At 39.0% G+C, this 19538-nt stretch overlaps 1 protein-coding gene across 1 annotated transcript in view; it reads right to left on the minus strand.

Annotated features, from left to right (window-relative positions):
- CACNA2D3 (calcium voltage-gated channel auxiliary subunit alpha2delta 3) overlaps positions 1-19538 on the minus strand; it is an 804577-nt gene that overhangs the window by 426448 nt on the left and 358591 nt on the right. The gene's annotated exons all lie outside the window — the stretch shown is intronic.

A 19538-nucleotide genomic window follows, 5' to 3' on the forward strand; every position in this document is an offset into this window, starting at 1 on the left:
ATGTGATGTGGCTGGTTTCAAGACTTGTTCATTTCAAGGGATTATAATCACTTTGAAGATGGAGTCTGAATTTTAGTGACTTGGGATTCATTTGTAAATAAAGTAATTTCTCATAGGCCAGGGATGAATCCTCTAATACCAATGCTAAATTGCTTCAATTGCCTTTATTTCCATGGGAAAAGAAGGTCTGTGGCATAAATTCAAATTGGAAAAGCCCATATTTGATACAGTATGGACAGGAGGGCACCAAGTGATCAACAGACATTTTATCTTGATTTTTAATTTGTTGACTTTATATTTTGATCATGTGAGATGGGCAGGGTGAGGTAGGGTGGATATGTAGTTGAGATCAGGATTTGAAATTTGTAGCTCAAATATATAGTATCCTGCATTACCTTCAAAACATCCAGTAAATGAAAATATAGAGACTATCAGTGAATCAATCATCTCTAAGCCTTTATTAATTATCTATCTGATAAAAACACAATGAATAAAATAATCCCTACTCACAAGAAACTTACAGAAAACATAAATCTATGACATACACCTATGGATGTGTTCACACATATGCTGCAGAATAAATATCAAGACCATAAATGCAAATAGACAAAAAAGTAAGTAAATAAAAGATAGTCTGGGAGGGAGGGAACTGGGGATCAAGGAAAGCTTCATCCAGGAGGTGACATTTACCTGAATCTCATGGAGAGATAGGGATTTTATGAGGCAGATTTGAGGAAAGAGCACATTCTGGGCAGGGAAAACAACCAGGGCAAATATATGAAGATGGAAGCTGGGTCAGAGAGAAGCCAGTTTGATGCAAGATAGAGGGTAGGAAGGTAAACAGTAGTCAAGAAGGCTAGAAAGGTCGAGGATGGGGGATAAGGTTGTAGAGGTCTTTAAAAACTAAACAGGAAAGTTTATATTTGATCCTAGAGGTGTTTGGAAGTTAGTAGAGCTCAATGATTTGCAAGGTCACTTTGGTATTTAAGAAAATCCACATAGGAAGTTGTGTGGGGAATGAATGCAATGAGATTTGAAGCAAGGAATCCAATTGGGGAACACTGCAACAATTCAGGCAAGAGGCAATAAAGATGTGAATTAAAATGATTACTGTGTGAGTAGAGATAAGGGGTTGAATGTGAAGATCTTTTGGGTTGGCAATTGACTGAATATAAAGGGTGAAAGAAAAGGAGTTGAGGATAACACACAGTTTATCAACCTAGAAGACTAAACTGAGGGTGGGTTTAGGGGAGGGGAAATCTTATGAGCTTTCTTTTGGATATTCTACAATTGTGTGGTCTCCATAAAAACAAAAAAACAGGTTGGAAATTGGAAATGTTCAATTAATGGTTAGGAATACAATATTCACTGTAGGGAGAAAGATGGATGTCAGAAATATGATTTGGTAAGTCATCTGAATGGAAGTGATCATGAAAATTATAAATCTGATGACATCAACATCAGCAAAGGAGTATGTAGATAGAAAAGAAGTGAAGGGTCGTTTAAGAGGTCTGGATAACATCCACATTTACAGGGCATGATATGGCAGCAAAGGAAAAAAAAGGAGGAAGACAGATAAGAGGAGGACAAAGATGAAATAAACTCTTGGAAACCATTTCACCACCATAAATCATCCAGAAGGCAAAACAACAACAACAAATCTAGGGCGGGAAATTAACGTTCTATTTAATAAGAGAGAACTGGTACTTTGGAGAAGACATCATCGTACGGAAAGTATTAGGACAAATGAAAGTTTGGAATAATTTGTGGATTTAATGAGCTACTAGGGAATTAATTCTAGTGAAATAAAGGCACTGCTTTGCTGTAGGGAAGACCCAATTGGAATTTAACAATACATATTGATCATCTACTCAGTCAGCATAGTTGGATGATTTCTTTGATCTCCAATCAGAAATAGAGAAGCCAGAAAACAGGAATAATGGAAGGCCAGCCTTCAGTAAAGTGTGAAGAGCTGGGTCAAGACTGGAGGACAGAGTGGAACTGAATCCCACAGCTACTGGGTGAAGATTTGAGAAAGGAAGAAAGAAAAATCATAACTGATGAAATGGCCTGGGAATGCCCTAAAGTGTGGAAAGAGTGAAAGTTGTGATTGGAGCTAAGGGTAGGGTTGGGAGGGCTGTGGCACAGGAAGATGTGTCATCATTAGAAGGTACAGTCAAAGACAGGGGTTTCTTTTAATAAAGAAAATTCCTGTTTTATTTTTTTTTCAAGGCAATGGAGTTAAGTGACTTGCCCAAGGTCAAACAGCTAAGTAAGTATTAAATATCTGAGGGTGCATTTGAACTCAGGTGCTCCTGACTCCTGGGCTGGTGCTCTATTCACTGTACCACCGAGCTGCCCCATTGTCAGAGATTTTAATCAAGGAAGTAGAATCCATCTATGTATGTAATGGTGAGATTTAAAGGACATCTTCCTATGTGCCTGAGTTAAGAGTAGGTCTTGAGATATTGACACTTTCCATTGACCAGATAGGATGAAGACATCAAGTGGCTGGAAGAAATAGAGTATAAATATAGAGTGTGTGTATGTGTGTGTGTGTGTGTGTGTGTGTGTGTGTGTGTGTGTATTATATTGTATTTATACGAGTCAGATAAATTTGGCTTAAGTTATTAAATCAACATTTTAAACTATTGGAACTTTCTAGAAGTCTATACAATGTAGGCTAGTCAATGTGAAGAATTTAGAACAAATTAAAGATACCTCAAACTTCAAAACAAGGCCACTTGAAACCATGAAATGCATAAACACAACTGGCCCATCAAAGCATCATGAGTTAAGATTCTGTAAGGGAAAAATGTCTGTACATTAAGCCCAAGTGGCAGTCTCAAAGACATATTCAAATACATTCACACATATACAAAGACAGATACACAGACAAAACTATATCTCCTAGAAGCCAGAGTGTATAATGCTGATAGTGTCTACAGTAGGGAACTTAGAAAAACTGAGATAGTAAGAGGTAAGAGGAGAAATGCACAAGACAAAATGGAGAGACATGGGGAAAATAGTCATGTCTGTACTATTGTAGGGCTGTGGGGTAGCAGAAGCAGTGGTGATTATCTTAACAATCATCTCTCAGAACAAGAAAGAATTTACCTGGGCGATGTGAAAGGAGGCAGTCAGTGGAGAATGACCCAAAATTTGCTCTTGCAGCAAGATGGAAAGATTATGTCTCATTCAAGTGATTACTGACTTAGAACTCTCAAACTGTAGTGTGGAATAGATATGATCTGGGGCAATAAGCAGGTACCACCACAGTCTCCCACCTTGGCTTCTGTGAAAATGGACCTGGGCTCAATAGACTCAATAGTCTCTCAGAGATTTCCCTATTTTTTTATCTTTCCTTTCACTGGGCCAATGCAAGTTTTGACTCTTGCCTTGCCACTATACTCTGATGCTCCAGAGGAGAGCAGAGAGAGTGTGCACTTAGATCCAATTCACTCTCAAGTCAGAACATCACTCCTATGAGACCAATGGTTCTCATCTAGACTGAAGGACAAATACTCTTTCTTCTCTCAGAAGTGCCAGACTGTTACACCTTAAACCTGGCTCTGAACCTTCCCACGCAAGGACGAAACATTAGAATCCTTATTCTTTTGGAAACCTTAACCCTTCTCTTACACAAAGTACTTTCTTCCCCAATCCAATCTCCCATTGGTTAACAATCTCTATTGAAATTTGCTTATCTCATTTTTACTCATGTTTTATGTTAATTTCATTGTATGTCTGGGCAGTTAGGTGGTACAGTGGACAGAGCATTGACCTTGGAGCCAGGAGGATGGGAGTTCCAATCCATCTTCAGACACTTGCCACTTACTACCCGTGTGACCTCGGGCAAGTCACTTAATCCTGATTGCCTCACATCCAAGGTCATCATCTCCTGATTCCTATTTGGTCACTGGACCCAGACAGCTCTGGAGGAGAGAGTGAGGCTGGTGATTTAGCATAGCTCACTTAAATCCAATTCATGTGCTTGTCATGGCATGACCTCCCTGATATCATGGTCTTCTTCGAGAACAAAGGACAAACATCATCATCATCATTATCATTGTTTGTAGTTCCTGCTCTGATAGAATATAAGCTCCCCGAGGGCAAGGATATTCTATATCTCTGTAGCCGAACTCCCACCTCAATGTCTGAGACAACCGAGAGCTACTAAATAAATGTTTGATGACTTGAACTGAATTGAATTGTCATCTGGATAGTTTTGAAGTATAGTCTGGTACAGACTGTGAATTTTTGATAATAAAACCTTTCTCTCTAGATTTAATATTCTCATCCATTGCAACTCATAAGCTACCCAGAGACTTTTGTGTTCCTGGAAGTTTAATGACGACTTCCAGAAATTCTGGGAATTCTTTCAAATATGACAAATGTCACTGCCAAATATTACCCAAGTCACCACAATTCTCCTTCTCACAACACTCTCCTGATGTGACCTTGTCTACACAACCATCTCTATTCTTCAATTTCCCCCAGATGCCATCAGGATCAGGGATACAGAATCTGACTTTTTTCTAACTCTCACTAAAATCATGCATAGTTGGACCAAGGACATAGAATTATTTTTCCCAGAAGCCTCCAAACAACGGCTGCCTTTTTTGACCATGTCAATAGAAGAGATTCTTGATCAGGTGCAGGTGGGACTAAGAGCTTGGCAAACCCTCAGATTTCCCATGAGTCAGTTAATTAAGCAGCCGTCTCAATGTGTTCCTTTCCTGATTACACAATTTAGACATTTTTTTTGAACCCATCAATAAGTTAGCAATGGAGAGCACAGCTGCTGTGGAAACCAGATCAGGGCCAGCTGTGGAGGGCACTGGGATTTTGGTCTGGGCAGATCATCAAAATTCAGAAAACTCTGAGAGTCCTTTTGCTAGCTAGAAGCCATGGACAGCTCAGAATCATGTCCTTAAAATACTCCCATTTCCCCCTTTATTTTCCGGAGATTACAATTATCACAGAATAGCAGAATAGGAATATGAGCAGGGCTGGCTCATTATGGGTGCTCAGTCTCTCCTTGGAGACTATGAGCCTAAAATTATGCCCTCCTCCTACTGAGAGCCCTTCTGGAAGAGTGGGTGGATGACACATTGTATAGGTTAATGGACCCTGCCTGTAATTATCCAGTATACCATCCAGAAGCTGATTCTTTGGGATGGACCTTAATGCTCCCCACCAGGGACTGGGCACATCGACCAGAGAGGAGAGAGGAAGGAAATCCAAAGGGCCAGAGTTTGGATCCTATCTCAGATATAAGCTGGTTTGGGACATTTCTTGTCTCCATAACCTAGAATTATAAGTGATAATGCTAATCTGTAAAGGGAGACTCTTCACCAGATGTTCTTGATCCTAAGAAAATTATATCAGACTGCACAGATAACACTTTGAAGTTTGCAAAATACTTTCCAGTATCTCCTTTGAACCTCACTAGTGTCCTGTGAGATGAGTACAATTGTTTTCCCCATTTTGCAGATGAGAAACCTGAGGCTAAGAGAGATGAAGTGGTTTTGGGGAGGTCCTATACCTAGTAAGAATTTGAGACAGACTTCCCTAGTAAATGCATCTATTTTAAATGTTAATTACTAGTTGATTGGGGAACAAACTTGTTGGAGCTCATAAGATCTTTCACCATTTCTTAATACATGCCCTATAACTGAAATATCTCTGGGTATGCATGGGTATGTACCCATGTATATTATGACAATAGTGATCATGAAAGTCGCTTCAGGAGTTGAGAGGTAAATTGAATTCCTGGGTCTTCACAAATGTAACTTGTAGGTTGGTCTAGGTTCCTAAGATCTCTTTGGAAAATCAAGGTGAAATGTCTTGGAAAGAACATACAAAGGCTGGGGAATCTACAGTATTGGGTGACAACAACTTTACATTTCTGCTCCATAACTGCTTTTTTTTCATTGATATCAATTGTTCCTACAAAAACGGCTGGAACGATTTCATAAGCAATTTCAAGTTGACTTCATTTTACATCTGCATGCAGACTCCAGTGGTCTTCATGTTGATTCCCTTTTCTCAAAAATTCAAGGTTCGGGGGCAGCTAGGTGGCTCAGTGGATAGAGCACCAGCCCTGGACTCAGAAGGACCCGAGCTCCAATGTGACCTCAGACACTTAATAATTACCTAGCTGTGTGACCTTTGGCAAGTCACTTAACCCCCACTGCCTTGCAAAAGACTAAAAAAACAAAAACAAAAACAAAAACAAAAACAAACAAAAATTCAAGGTTCTTTGCATCCAGAAAAGTGTCATCAATCACCACATCAAAACAAATGTGATTTTCTCTTGAAGTCCATCTTTGTATTTCAGGGCTGCCAAGCTGATAATTTTAATGGCATCTTGGATTATAAATGTGCCAATGGGAATCAAATAGATTTTGTTTGTTTATTTGTTTTTTCCAAGGCAATGGGGTTAAGTGACTTACCCAGGGTCACACAGCTAGGTAATTATCTGAGGTCGGATTTGGACTCAGGTACTCCTGACTCCAGGGCCATTTTCTATCCCCTGCACCATCCCAAGAATCAAGTAGATTTTGTAACACATGTTGTGCAAAAAAAGGGCAGCCTTTTTTGAAAATTGCATTTGGTTTTAAGATATGCTCCAAATGCTTGAAAAGACATCCATTTATTTCATAGTCATGTCACCTACCAAGAGTGCCTTTGGAGCATTGTGGTTCTTGGTAAAATGAAAAGATGAAAGGATGAGAATGTGAACAATAAAAATTGTGAATTAGTATTGAACCAAATGGACATTAACGTTCCAGGGTTAGATAAGAGGCTTGGGTACTATTCTGTGCTAATCACAGGGTAGAGTCAGAAAGGATAAAAGGAGAATTGAACTCCATATGATTGATTTTTGACCTTTATTCTTGGAGAAAACCATGACATCAGGAAGGTGATGTCATGACAAGCAAGTGAATGGGATATAAATGAGGAATCTGTGAGGAGTCTTTCTCCTCAGGATAACCGGAGGTGGACCTAGATATGAGGCAATCAGGGTTAAGTGACTTGACCAAGGCCAGATGTCTGAGACTAGATTTGAACTCAGGTCCTCCTGACTCCAGAGATGATGAGATGACGTCCATATAAAGAAGACCAGGGGATGGCTAGGTGGTGCAGTGGATAGAGAATCAGACCTGGAGTCAGGAGGACCTGAGTTCAAATCCAGCCTCAGACACTTAATAATTACCTAGCTGTGTGGCCTTGGGCAAGTCACTTAACCCCATTTGCCTTGCAAAAACTAAAAAAAAAAGACCAGAAGAAATATGGAGAATAATGTATTTCAATAATGCAATGTCTCTAGTACTCCTAAGCATTTTATTGATTTTATTTAGTGTATCTTTTAAAAAAAAATGTTTGCAAGGCAACATGTTTAAGTGACTTGCCCAAGGTCACACAGCTAGGTAATTATTAAGTGTCTGAATCCATGTTTGAAGTCACATCTTCCTGACTCCAGGGCCAGTGCTTTGTCCATTGTACCACCTGGCTGGCCCTTACTTAAGATCTTTAAATATATTTTGACTATTTCTCTGCTATCCAATTCAATTATATAAGTGATTATTCAATGACTACTAGGTGACAGGAGCTGGGGAGACAAAGAGAAACAGGAATTAGTTCCTACCCTCAGGGAGCTTGTGCTATATTTAAGAGTAGATGTTTCTTCAATTATAAGTGAACTTAACACTGAGATTGTGTAACTTAGTGAATCAACTGTCTTTTTAAAGGTGATGAGTTCCCTGTTTCATAAAAGTGTTTGAACAAAAGTTGTCAAGGATGCTTCAAAAAGGATTCATACATGGAGTAGTAGGCTGAAGATTTCCTCTGGGCCATGATAATGTATGTTACACACTTTTAAATTGCATTAATAATATTTCCTCTATCATTTTTATCAAAAACAAAACAATGAATCAAGCCTTGATGTCAGTTACCATTTTCTAAAGTGCAAATGATCCCAATGACAATTTAATAATTGGCTTTTGTGGGTCAATTCAAACTGACTCCAGCATGCCTTGCTTCAGACATTTCCAATGCAAAGGTACAAGGGAGATCTGAAAATACATAATATCTGAAGGGGCTAAAGTGGAAGGATGAAGGCATGGTGGAACTGACTTTGGAGGACCTGGGTTCAAATCCCTATCTTCTACTCATTCTGTCTATGTTACTTAGAAAAGTCATAACCTTTCTGGACCTCAGTGTCCCTATTGGGAAAAACAGAGCAAAACTAGATGGCCTCTGATGTCTTATCCAGGGCCAAATGGATGAGTTTAATCCTTATAGGTTCAAACATTTATTTTACTTTTAGTGGATAGAGAACAGGCTTTGAAGTCTGGAAGGTCTGGGTCCAAGTTTCACCTCTGATAACCTGGCAAACGTATTTGTGACACTGTGCAAAACAAACAACCTCTCAGGGTTTGAAACAGCTTTCAAAAACGAAGGTTTGCAGAGAAGATGTCAACCTGCTTTGGTAGAGGGAGTTTCCTCATTTAGGACTTCCCTACACTGATGAAAGGACAGGAACAGACCCTATTCCTATGTTTTGTTTCACTACATGCTGTGGGTGATGATGATGATGATGATAACTAGCATTTATATAAAGTTTTAAAGCTTGCAAATTGCTTTGCAAATATTATTTAATCTTCATAACTACCCTGGGAGATAGGTGTTATTTTTATTTTTATAGTTTGGGAAACTAAGGGAAATTGAGGTGAAATGACTTGTCATGTATACAAAGAGAAAACAAAAATGGTTCCTGCCCTCAGGGCGTTTACATTCTAATGAGAAAGCTACTTGGAGAGAAATTGAGATCTTTCAAAGGACTCTGCTTAATGCTGGGGTTGGACCTTAAAGAAAAACAGCTGGGATAGAGTAGCAGAGATGGGATTGTTTAGGGAAAATGAGTAAGTATGCCAAAGTCTATACTAGAATAATGAGTTTGATAGATGACATTTTCAAGCTGGCATTTTGATATAATAATAATAATAATAATAATAAACATTTTTAGAGCTCTTTAAATGTTACATTTATCCCTGATAGAATATGAATTTCTTGAGACGAAATATGGTCTGCATGTGTGTCTGTGTATGGGGGCAGGGGTACATATGTGTATGTTTTTCACTTCTAAAATAGTGCCTGATATCTAGTAACTGCTTGATAATTGATTGTGGATTGACTGATATTTTCTGTTTCTCACACCAGATCTGTGAGTTATATGCTCTCATACTCCTACGGATCTATGATCACATCAGCAATGAAGATCATGGCCTTCCATGCCTCCCCCTCCTATTAACAAAAGCCCATATCCTCCCACCTATTTCCCACAGGGAATCCACCCAACTCATAACCCTCTCTTTTTTTTTCCCTTTTGATATCATTTGAATTATAGTGGAACATATGTCCTCCATTGGGGACCTTTGGATTTCATCAAATGAGTGACCCATCTCTCTCTCCTCCCTCCCATTCATATATCTATCTTCAATGACATCCATCAAAGTTTCTCCTGGGAATTAAACAATTCCTTTACAGTACAGGGAGTAAGCTTTATCACAGAGATATTATTATCCCCATTTAATAGATGAGCAAATGAGTCCAAGAGAGATTAAATAATTTGCCTGTGGTCATGCAGATATAGGGTGGGAGAGCTAGGAGGCTTCCTGACACAACACAGTCTCTTGTCAACATTGCTACCCACAAAGACAAAACCTTTGAAACAACAGAGCAATTAGACCTCAACAAAACAACCTTCTCTCAAAAAAGAATCAGCCTTTGGAAGGCTCTTCTGTTTATCTGACCTCTATAAGTGGTGACTAAGAGGATTAGCCTTAGAGATCAAATCTTGTGAAGGTAACCAAATATAAGATCCTTGGGCAAATCCCCCTGGTTTATCCAGAGCCTTAATTATACAAAGGTGTCCAAGAAGGGCATCTAAGTCCTCAGCCTCTCTAACTTGTAGAGGGATTCATGACAAAGAACCACACCCTTTAGGGAGGAAGCTTCTTTTCCACCAAAGTTTGCAGAGCACCACAAGAAGTCTTAGATAATTAGCTAGCTGTTTTCTCACCTTGGCTTGCCCTCCCCTAACCTTCATGTATTCAAGCAGCTTAGGTCCAATAAGATCCACTACATTAGAAATGTCTGAAAGACCATGGAGAGGAGAAGAGTGTGATAAGGTGGAAAAAATGGAAAAATTTTTTTCTTTTCTTTTCTTTTCTTTTCTTTTCTTTTCAGAAAGAGAAGAGAACAAAGTCTGTAAACAATCAGTCAGTGAGGTGGACTTTGATTCCTGGCAAACTTATAGAAAATATCATCATAGAGAAGGTCCATGAACATCTTGAAAAGGAAGTGGTGATTGCAAAAGATTCTTCCTTAAGACCACCTCATGCCAGAAACCTCACAGCACCGCAGCCTGAAAAGTCATTACAGGAGAGGCTTCGGGTCCTCCAGCAGGGATGATGAACTCCCTCTCCAGAGTGAGCAAGGGTCCTCATTTTTCATTTCTGCACATCTGGAATTCTGTAGGAGGCATATCTCTCCTGGATTAAACCTAGAGATACAAATAGGGTCTTGTGGGGGTTTTCCTAGTTGTGTTCAACCACCACAATATGTGGCATGTTTAGTGGCTGTAGCCATATTATTTCTACTGTCATCTAGCCTGGTCAATGATGCCCAGGGATCTTATGTCCATGAACCTCTCTTTGTCGATGCCAAAAATAGTATCTGCGGTACTGAAATCACCCTCAATAGTCTCCTTCTATCAGGTATTTCCAGATATTTCCAGTCTCTCTTGATGGATGTTGGTAGAAGAGCTCACCCAAGAGAACACACCGGAAGGTGGAAAGGGAGACAAGTTGCTATTGTGTGCTAGCTAAGAATCTTTCTCCAGTTGTCTTTGTGAGAGAACCTGGTTTCCATTTTTCTTTCTCTGGATTCATCCCATTGTTCAAGATGTAAAATTAATAGCCTCGCTTAAAAGATCTTATCAGCTGTGACACAGGAACTTGGGGCAGTGAAGTCAAGGAATTGGGACAAAATGAGCTTTTTCTGCTTCAACTAATGAACAACATCCTCTACTGTATTATCTTTGGCTTCAGCATTTTTTAGATCAGCACAGACCATCCTCTGAGCTGTACGTTACAATCGGCATTGTCAGTTTTCCTAAACTTTCTATGAAAGAAAATACCTAATTACCATATTGAAATATTTAATAAAATTCCTTTGAAAACTATAATTTCCAGAACAGACATTTTTTTTTAAATCATGAAAGAGAATGGCTAATTGTATATGGCTCTCATCAAGATGGAGGAACTGATTTCTAAAATGGAATGACACAAACTGAGGTTGGGGAACAAATAGTCACCATCTCTCATTAGAATTTGTGATAGAGGAAAGGAAAGATAGTAATAGTCAGATGTGAAGCCTGGATATAGAGAGAACAGGTTTCGTAGGATTCATAGATCCAAGAATTACAATTCTACAATCTCAACACAGAAAAGATATCCACAATATACCAATAGACATATATGGATGCACATTACATATATAGGCATATGCAAAACACCTCAATTTTTAAAAGTGTATATATAAACTATTTATATTTAGATATTTATTTAAAATTCTGAAATCAACAGCAATTAAAAAGATCATTTCAACATTAAAGTACAACATAAAAATGATATCTGAAACTTCAAAACACTATTATATGATAATTTGTTCTTTAAAAACATATAATAAATTCAATTTCTAAGGTTTCCTATCAGTCCCTATTTCTTCTTATGCATTAAAAAAGTTTCAATGGCCTTTTCTTTTGGTTGTTGTTTTATAGGAGGTAATACTATTGCCCCTACTTTCTCATTTCTATCTAATGAGATAAAAAGAGAAACAGTGGGATCCTTGCAATATAGGAGAATATGCAAGCCAACACAACCACCCAGTTTCTAGGTTTTGCACCTATTCTTTTTTTTTCCTAGGGTTTTTTTTGCAAGGCAATGGGTGTCAAGTGGCTTGCCCAAGGCCACACAGCTAGGTCATTATGAAGTGTCTGAGGCCGGATTTGAACTCAGGGACTCCTGACTCCAAAGCCAGTGCTGCATCCACTGCACCACCTAGCCACCCTAGCACCTATTCTTAAAGAGACGGAGGCAAAGAAGTGGTAATGAAGAAGAGGCAAAATCGCTGTGCTCAAGAATGGACCATGCCAGACCACAACCACTCCCTTTCATGGCAAAATTAATAGACATGTAGTCCAGGTCTGTCCTGTGCATGCTTACCCAGAATTCAACAAAACGTTTGATAGTCTTTCCTGCCAACTTGTCCAAAAAGATTCTAGAGATGTGGGCAAGGATATTAGGGAAAGTCTGAAAGACATAGAATTGGTTGCATGCTGAACTGCAAAGAATAATCAATAATGCTTCCATGTCAATATGGACTGCAGTCTCTGCCACAAGTGCCACATGCTTGATGCTACTGTTTGAAATTTTTTTTTAGGTTTTTCAAGGCAAATGGGGTTAAGTGGCTTGCCCAAGGCCACACAGCTAGGTCATTATTAAGTGTCTGAGACCAGATTTGAACCCAGGTACTCCTGACTCCAAGGCCGGTGCTTTATCCACTATGCCACCTAGCCACCCCATGTTTGAAATTGTTTTCAGTGACCAGGGTAAAGGTGGTAAGCTTATGACATCCACAAATGATGCAAAGCTGCCATGCTGACTGATAGGTATAATTACAGTAATACTCTCCCACAAAGAATTTGACAAATATCATATCATAAAATATGACATATTAGAGGGGCACAATTAGGTGGCGCAGTGGATAGAGCACTGGCCCTGGATTCAAGAGTCCCTGAGTTCAAATCCAACCTCAGACACTTAATAATCACCTAGCTTTGTGACCTTGAGCCAAATCACTTAACCCCATTTCCCTGCAAAAACTACAAAACAAAACAAAAAGAACAATTCAAACAAAAAAAGTCATGCTAGAAATAAATGAAAAGACACACTTGGGATCAACACATTACCTTCACATTCACAGAAGGGGAAAAGTGTGACTCAGTAATTATTTATCCGAATGAGATCTAGGGGGGTTTTAGTAGACTAGAGAATTATTTTTAAGATCAATAAGGGATTGGAACTATGAGCTCTTTGGTACAGGGGAATTCAAGTTGGGGTATTCTATCATTCAAGCTGACAACTCCTATACAGCTTAAAGTCTTAGAAAGTTACTTGAGACATTTAAGAGTTCAATGATTTGGCCAGGTTGGCACAAACTGGTGTGGTATTGCAGTGAGAAGTATGATTATCTTAAGTCAAAACCTAGACTATAAAACTGGATATATGTCTTTGAGAATGTGACCCTATTGGAGGCAAGGCTAGGGAACACCATCCAGGAAGAGGCAAGGGCAAGTCCTTGTGACCTAATTAGAGGCATTGACTTCAGTTCTGGGCATTCTATGACAAGAAGAACATTCCTCATAAACTGGAAAAGTCCAAAGAAGAGTATCCAAAATGGTGAAGGACCTTGGGATCATTTCATATGAGAAGAGAGTGAAGGGACAATTGAAAGGTATTTAACCTATAGACAAGTAAATTTGGGGACAAGAGAGAAGAGAATGGTTCTGAGTGGTTTTGGTGGATGTCCTCCCAGTATGTGAAGGATTGTCAGGTTGGGAAGGGGAAGGGTTTCAGGTTTCAGAGACCAGAACCAAGAGCAAAGGGTAGGCATTGAAAAGAGTTCAACTGAGGCCTGATGTCAGTCTTTATAATGAAAACTACCCCAAAGAAGGATAGACAGTTTTAGAAGGTCTTGTGCTCCCCTTCACTTTAGGAATTCAAATAAAGGATGAATGATGAATTATTGATTACAATGGAGAAGGGATCATGGCACAGGAATCAATTGGATTAGTGGCTCCAAACTTCCTTGTCTGAAATTCTGATTCTGATTTTTCATTATATATATATATATATATATATATATATATATATATATATATATATAATATATGTGTGTGTGTATGTATGTATTTTACTGACAATTCACTACCTATATAGCAAAAAGTCAAGTTTCTCAAAGCTTCTTCTTCACTTTTCTTTCTGACACCATCTCTATTTGTTGCATTTTGTCTTTGATTGTTAAAATGAAACACAGCAGGCTCCCCGGAAGCCCTTTGTTTCCCCTTGTGTTGGATTGTGACTACAAATCTCTCTCTGCCTCTTGTCACTTACTGAATTCCTCTCAATCCTTTCAGGGCCACATCCTTGACAACCTTTCAAGGTCACAGCACAGGCCATATCTTCCTTGAGCCTTCTATTTTTTCCCTATTGAATGATGCCAAACTTCTACCTTGAACTTCACAAAGAATGTCATTCTGTGCTTTGTTCACTAGAATGGAATCTCCATGGGGAGATTTTTTTCTCACCCCATCAAGTATCCAAAATGGCTACTTAGCACATTCGTTGAATTAATGACCAATAACCAACATAGATCAAACCCCTTAGGGTTCCAGAACATTTTCAAAAATAATACTCATGGTCATTATCATTATTATTATTATTATAAGTATAATTCATATGGCTATAAAATTTGAAAAGGGTTTTATAGATTTTAGCTCATTGTATCCTCACAACAACCCTGAAAAATAGGAACTTTTCTTATTCCCATTTTAGAGATGCTGAAGCTGCACCAGACGGAGAAGTGACTTGCCCAGGGTTACAAAGCTAGTAAATTTTGGAATAGGATTGGAACTCAATTCTTGTCTTTAGGAAAGCTTCTACCCTACCTCCTGGGAAGGAGATAGTGGAGTGAAGAGGACAGGAGCAGGAGTAAGTCTGTGTAAAACCCTAAGAACTAAATGATGAAGCCCACATCCAGAACTTGGATTCACTATTCTGAGGTGTGGACCTGCAGTCTCTGTTTTCAATCCTGCTTCTGCTTCTCATTATCCATGTGATCTTGGGACTCAGTTGGCCCAGTTGTAAAATCTGACTCCCTTCTGGTTCTGTTTCTTATGATTTCAGGTGAACATCTTGACTTTGAAGATGACTAGGAGAATGAGGACCCAGAGTCAGGAAGACCTGAGTTTGAATCCTGGCTCACACTCTCATGAGCTATATTATCGGAACAAGTCATTCCTAGCCATCCTTTCAAGGTCACAGCACAGGCTGCCTCTTCCCTGAGCCTTCTATTCTTTCCCTATTGAATGATGCCCAACATCCACCTTGAACTTCATAAAGAACATCATTCTGTGCCTCATTTTCCTCCTCTGTAAAAATGATAATAACCAATTGCCTTCCTGTTGTGAGAATCTGATTAGATAATTGTAAAATGCTTGGTACAGTGTCTGGTTCATAGAAAGTGTTGCATGTTATTTTTATTGCTATCATTAATCCACCTATATGATTTTAGTTGGGCAAGTCATCAGTCTTCCTGGGAGTGAGTTTGCAAACCTATAGGAACAGGTTGCACTAGATGGGCTTCAGGGTGCTGTCCAGCTATTATTCAATCATCCTATGATACTAACAGCTCATTGAGAAAATTAAGGATGCTCTCCAGAGAGAGATGTGATGAAGGACTCAAACAATAGCTTCATCTTTTCATTCAGTGCAGTGATGCTGCTCAGGTTTCCTCTGGATCCCACCCACTGTACAGATAAAGTTACTCTTTTATGCAATAAGGAAACAATTTCTAAGAGAGAAATGAACTGTCTAAAGTCATACAATTAAGAAGCAATCAGGGGGCAGTTAGGTGGTGCAGTGGAAAGAGACTGGCCCTGGAGTCAGGAGGACCCGAGTTCAAATCCGACCTCAGACACTGAATAATTACCTAGCTGTGTGGCCTTGGACAAGTCACTTAATCCAATTGCCTTAAATAAATAAAATTTTTTATAAAAGCATCCAAGTTAGCTAGGACTTGACCAAAATAGAGCTTAAGAAAACATTTTCAAAAAATTTTAGGCAAAATATAGAGCAAGGATAAAGACATTTATTTTCTTTATAATTTTTCTGTTTAACTCTCCAACAATAGTTTAAAAAAAAGAAAAATAAAAGTCCAGATACTCTTTGCTAACTCAAGGCTAAGGCAGTATCAACAAACTTTTGCTCTTCATTTGAAGGATTCACTAGCCTTCCATTTGCAGTTTTGGTAAAATAGAATTTCTTTTACTTTTGGGGGAAATATGTATTCAGATTGGTTCCCTATACAGGCCAGATTCCTTTTTCAACTGGAAAACAAAACAATGGAATACATGAAAATATCATCTGATCTGAGAAGTTACCTCTCTGGGCAGCTGAGATCTTTTCCCTGGGACCACATTATTCTAAGATACCACATGGTGGGGCAGAGGGTTTTCTGGGTTAGGGAGTGTGATACCCTGGAAACCTGAGCCATATTAATTTCTGGCAAACTTGAAAGGATTCCAAGAAGGGCCCAGTGATGCCCCCTGTGTCTGGTACCTGAGGACCACACTGGTTAGGTTTGGTGAGGCTCTGAACCAGGATGGCAGTGGGGCATAGCTACTACATTATAGAGGGGTTGCAATCTGCCTCCCTGGAGGGATGACCTACAACTGATCCTTGAAGTCTCAAAAGTTTTTTCCCAAACTTTTTACTGTCTTTCCACTTTTTAATTGTTTCTAAGTCTCTTTTGCTTATCTCAAGGTATTTGCATAGCCTAATTTTAGAAGAGAGGCAATAAGGAATAAGTAGAGAACTTTCCTCAAAGTCAGAGTAGAACTCTTATCTACTAGCAAGGCTCTTTTTTTTTCTTTTGGTTTTTGCAAGGCTATGAGGTTGACTTGCCAAGGTCACTCAGGTAATTATTCAGTGTCTGAGATCACATTTGAACTCAAGTCCTCCTGACTCCATGGTTGGTACTCTATCCACTGCACCACCTAGCTGCCCATACTGCCAATGATCTTAACCACTCAGTGCTCTAGACAAGTCTCTGAGATTATAAACTGTAGGGAAGATGCCGTCCTGCATTGTTAGAGGGCATTTCCTCATCTGGGAGTATCTAAGCAATGTAATCACAAAACCAGTCTATCCCTATGGCAGAATCTTTAAATCAATAAGCATCTCTTAATTACCTATGATGTTAGACACTGGGGAAGCAATAAGGTGTACAAGGCAGTCATTACCCTCCAAATGCTTCTATTTTTATCATGTTGGGTTTCTTCTGCCATCTCTCCTTGGGCAGAGCCTGATTGGCAATGCCAGGGACATTTGGTGGAAAAGTCCTGTTGTCCCTCACTACATCCACCAGAGAGCAGAATCATATTCTCAGTATCATGGTCTTCTTTTAACACCCTACTCTGACTCTAACAGCCACAGATAAATGGATGTCTAAGTGTGTCCCAATGACTTGACCGGCTTCATACAACTTATAAATCATAAAGCTCAGATTTGAACCCAGTTATCTTGGTTCCAGTCCAGGCTTTTTTTGTCTATTATTCTGTGTTCATTCCCTATATATGCATACAAACACAAACATTCACATAAACACATATATTCTGAAAGGAATCAAATTTGGATTATAAGAGTTTAAAAATCAATCTTCAAATATGTAACATGGTCATAAGACAAAATTAGGGTGTACTGAACTGGCCTGGGCAAGCTAGCTTCCGTACTGATGATCCAATACCCTGAATTATCAGAGAAACCTCTGAATGTTATAACTTTGTCCAAGGAGTGGGATTTGTTAACTTGGAGACAAGTCAAGAATCCCTTCCTACTTTAGAGAAATGTGGGAAGAATTTAAGATGTAGGGAGAAATGCAAATTCTCTAATCAATTTGCCAATCAGAGGTATAGTCATTCAATTGCTTTTCCATTGTGTCCGAGGAGCTAGATGGTGCAGTGGTTAGAGCACTGGGAGGACAGGAGTTCGAATCTAGTCTCAGACACTTGACTCTTGCTAGCTGTGTGACCTTGGGCAAGTCAATTAATCCTGATTGTCCCTTATTCAGCCATCTCCAGTTGTCCTGATCCATATCTGACCCCTAGACCCAGATGACCCTGGAAGAGAAGAGAAAGTGAGGCTGGTGATGTAGCCCAGCCCCCCTCACTCTAATCAAATCAAATTCATGTGCTTGTCATGGCACCACACCCCTGATGCCATGGTCTTCTTCAAAAACGAAGGACAAATATCATCATTAAGCTCTATACTTTTTTCAGTTTTCTTGGCACAGATACTAAAGTGGCTTGCCATTTCCTTTTCTAGTTCATTTAACAGATGAGGAAACTGAGGTAGAGTTAAGTAACTTGCTATTAAATATCTGAGATTTGGTATGAATTCAGGAAGATGAATCTTCCTAACTTCAGGACTTGCACTCTATCCACTGAGCCATCTAGATGCCCATGTTGGCCAAAGGGGCATGTGGATTAAATATATTTTGAGAACTAGGGAAATGCCCATCAATAGGGGAATAACTGAATAAGTTGTGGCATATAAATAGGGTGAGATACTATTGTTCCATAGTTCCATAAGAACAGGCAGATTTAAAAAAAAAAACCTAGAAAGATTTACATTAACTGAAGCTGAGTGAAGTGAGCAGAACCAGGAAAATACTGGACAAGGTAACAGCAACATTCTGTTAGGATCAACTATGACATCCTTAGCCATTCTCAACACTACAGTGACCAGCATCAAAATGCCATCTACATCCAGTGACTATGGAGTCTGAATGCATATGATTTTCACTTTTTTTAAAACTTGTTTTTGTTTTTTCCTTCTCATCTTTTCTTTTCTTCTGATCCTTCTTTCACAACTTGACTGTTATTAAATTATTGAACATATAGAACCTTGCTATCTTAGAGAGAGAGGAAGGAAGAGAGGGAAGGAGAAAAATTTGGAACTCAAAAAATCTTACAAAAATGAATGCACAAAACCATCTTTACGTATAATTGGAAAAAAGTATAATACAAACTGAATGAATGAATATTTATATATTTATATACATTTATATATGTTTGCATACATTTGCCAATCAAAGGTGTTGTCATTCAATTGTTTTTCCAGTGTGTCCTGGGGAGCTAGATGGTCAAGTGGTTAGAGCACTGGGAGGACAGGAGCTCGAATCCACTTGACTATTACTGTGTGACCTTGGGCATGTCACTTAATCCTGATTGCCCTTTATCCAGGGCCATCTGGAAATGTATGTATATATTTGTCTATGTGTATGTGTAAAAGTGTCAGGTTTTTTGACTCCCAATCCTGATATTAAAAACAAAGACAATGAGTATTGAATTTGTTATTCTTTCCCTGTTACTCCCCAGTCAGAGATATTAAGTGTGACTAGGTTAAATTCTTGCCTTCTTATGTCAGCTTGTTCTTTTCCCCCAGAATAGACTCTTTGGGATCCCTTCCTGTGGTCATAAGCCATGATGATCATCCTTAGGCACTGGGATGATTTGTGATGAGAGGCCACTTTTTTTGGCAAAGGTTTTAGTTGCTTTTTTTTTCCCCATCCAGAAATGCACATTCCGAGAAAAGTCTTCGAAATGAGTTAACCACTAGCTGGCT

Source organism: Macrotis lagotis, chromosome 8 (genome assembly GCF_037893015.1).
Source record: "Macrotis lagotis isolate mMagLag1 chromosome 8, bilby.v1.9.chrom.fasta, whole genome shotgun sequence".
In the NCBI taxonomy this organism is placed as follows: Eukaryota; Metazoa; Chordata; class Mammalia; order Peramelemorphia; family Peramelidae; genus Macrotis; species Macrotis lagotis.